The sequence below is a fragment of the Pteropus medius genome, unplaced genomic scaffold (assembly GCF_902729225.1).
Source record: "Pteropus medius unplaced genomic scaffold, Ma_sr-lr_union100, whole genome shotgun sequence".
NCBI lineage: Eukaryota > Metazoa > Chordata > Mammalia > Chiroptera > Pteropodidae > Pteropus > Pteropus medius.
The window spans coordinates 4,568,641-4,571,765 of NW_024347791.1; positions in this window are offsets into that span (position 1 = coordinate 4,568,641).

Sequence of the window (3,125 nt, forward strand, 5' to 3'; positions counted from 1 at the left end):
GAGGAATGAGTCTTGAGGGAAAAATCGGATACAACTGGAAGGTTTTTAAAGTTAGAAGTGGAGAGAGCTGCTTATGTGTTATAGCTTTGAGGTCACATTCAAATGTGCGCCTGCATAACATCGCTTAGACAAACTGCTTCCTGAGCGTCCCGCTCATCTGCCCTCTTCCCTAAGGTAGTGCCTTTCCTCTGCTGCCTTCTTTGCGAACAGTGGCCGGTGTTGAGGGAGGAGGTGAGGTGGTGGTGGATTGGGGTAGCTGCTGCCACTGGGTCATAAAGCCTCCATCAGGTCAGGTCAGCTGTGGTGGGGCTGGTGCAGCTCCAAGCTCAGCCTTTTGCCAAAGGCATCCTGGTGGCAGGCCACCCCTGTTCCCAGGATGCCATTGGTGCTGGACCTGCAAGCTGCCTTTCTCTATTTCAATAGCTCATGTTGGGTTAAATTCCTTTATTTCCCACCACTGGTTGATAGTTAAGCCTAATGTCAAAACAACAACAAAAACAGGAAGCCTGGAAAACAGTTTTAAGTGAGAATGTAGCTGTTATTGCTTATTTACTGCGATCTCTTCCATTTTTTACCTTAAATGGCATATTCTGAGTCCTCATAAGTTGAATAAATTAGTAACTGCTCCTTTGACAAGATTTTACTTTGAGCCTTCTCTGCTTATTGCAGGTGGTCGGTCTCATCTGTTGCTGCTGTTGGGATCAGTCTGTTGTTGGGTAAAGCGTCACGTTGAGAAGCAGGATATTTTGAATATAAGCTCTGGAGCCCTGCTGAAGGTTCTCCAGTCTGGGCTTTGCTGCGTGATGGTTTGTAACCTTAGCCAAGTTATGTAACCTGTCTGTGTCTCTCTTTACTTAACTGTAAATAGAGAACAATAAGAGTTCTCATTTCATAATACTGTTTGATGTTAATATGTGTAAGGGACCACCACTGTGCTCGACGTATGTAGATGACATTAGCCAGTGTTCTTCAGTTTTAGATTACCACAGATTCTTATTCTAAAAAAAATAGCTGTAGGTGGTTCAAGAAGCCCTAAATTTTAATAATATAAGTAACACTGGGCATGATTTGAATTTTCAAGGCCAAAGCCTAGAAACTAGTCTGTCATGTTTTATATGTCAGTGTATGACTGTATGCTTGGTGTTTCTTCCTGAAAAGACAAGTTGCTCATAACCTTGCATGTGGCTGAGCTGAGGTCTTCAGCATATCAAAGGGAAAAGACGTGACAGGGACTAGTCTTCTTCAGCCTTTTCAGCCTGTTGACTTGTATACACACTTCTTAATAAACGTTCCTTTACCATCTTGCAGATCATAAACATGCTAGAAGCTGTCAGCCCCTCAATCAAGTATGTCAACTTCCAGTATCTGATCACCAAACTACACCTTAGATTCACTCAAAAACGACATATCTTCAGGTACACAAGTGGTTATTTGTTATGGGCTGGATTGTGTCTCCCTAAATCCATATATTGAAGTTCTCACCCCCAGGTGACCGCATTTGGAGCCTAATGTCAAAACAAACAACAAAAAAAGAGGAAGCCTGGAAAACAGTTTTAAGTGAGAATGTAGCTATTGCTTATTTACTGCTCTCTCTTCCATTTTTTACCTTAGACTTAAATGGCATATTCTGAGTCCTCATAAGTTGAGTAAATTAGTAATGCTCCTTTGACAAGATTTTACTTTGAACCTTCTCTGCCTATTGCAGGTGGTAGGTCTCATCTGTTGCCGCTGTTGCTTTTTCTTCAAAGAAGTGGTTAAGTTAAAATGAGTCCCTTAGGGCATGCCTTATTTCAACATGACTGGTGTCCTTACAAGAGGAAATGTGGACACAGTCACACACAGCAGGAAGACCATGTGAAGGCATGGAGAAGATGGCCACCTGTAAGCCAAGGAGAGAGGCCTCAAAAGAAACAATTCTGACACTTAATCTTAGACTTCTGGTCTCCAGAATTGTGAGAAAATTGATTTCTCTTGTTTAAGGGAGTCGATCTGTGGCACTTTGTTGTGGCAGCCTGGCAAACGAAACAGTGTCCAACCAATATACCATCTTTATGACGATTGCTTGTAGAGGAGCAGCTTCCGGAATAGTGATTACAGTTAGCCTCGGTTTTAGAAGTCATCGTGAGCAACGTAAACGGCAGTAACAATTTGTAGCAGATTTCTGTACTACTGGAAGGGACAGAATTAGTCCTCAACTAATTTTGCTCCTTCGTTTCCTTCCACACGCACACTTGAGAGTCATGAAGCCCCCAAGCCTGTGTAGTTCTCAGACAAGGACGACTTTCCTCTCAAAAACCACGTGAGTGCCGGTACGGTTTAAGGCATTGCAGGGTAACAGAAACTGTTCGGACTCTGCCCCGGCCCTCTGGAAGCAGAACCTTGCAAAGCTGGCTGGCCATCTGGATCACCTGAGGAGTGGAGAAATGTCAGGTGTCCAGGGTGGCCCAGGTGACCCTGAAGCAGTCCACGGGAGTCACATTGGAGACCACGCAAGGTGCAGATGCAGACACCTATACCCAATGCAAATCAACCATGGCAGGTGTTATAGGTACAAGTATCAAAATCTGGGAGCAGGAGAGAAAAAGTCACACTAAGAGAAGACAAAAGTTGGTAAGAAGCCTGGATCTGTTACATGGTAAAAAAAAAGCTGAGGCAACATGTTTGAATTACAGGACTAAAGATTTTAGAATACCTAGTCTAACCAAATCAATAGTTGCTCTTTGATTATTTTATTTTTAATCACAAAGTGTTTACTTGTGGTAGGCATTGTTCTAAATGTTTTATCAACACATTTAATCTGCACAGACCTGTGATTGTCCCTAGTTTACATAAGAGACTGAGGTGCAGATAAGTTGTTGGCACACAGTTAACATACGCAGCTAGAAGTGGCAATCTGTGCTTAGCCCCGCAAGCTTTATTGATTCTTCAGTAGTGGCCTAGTTAAAATTGGGATCTCACCATGGCATAGATCCAGGGTACAAGTCTTGAAAGGAAATCACAGAAAATTTAAACTCTTCCACTTAGACAAAGCATATTCATATGCATGGATTAGGGAGCACAAAGGAAGCGCCTATCTGTTCCTGCCCCCACCCCCCATCCCCTCTTTTTTTTTAATGAAGCACAGG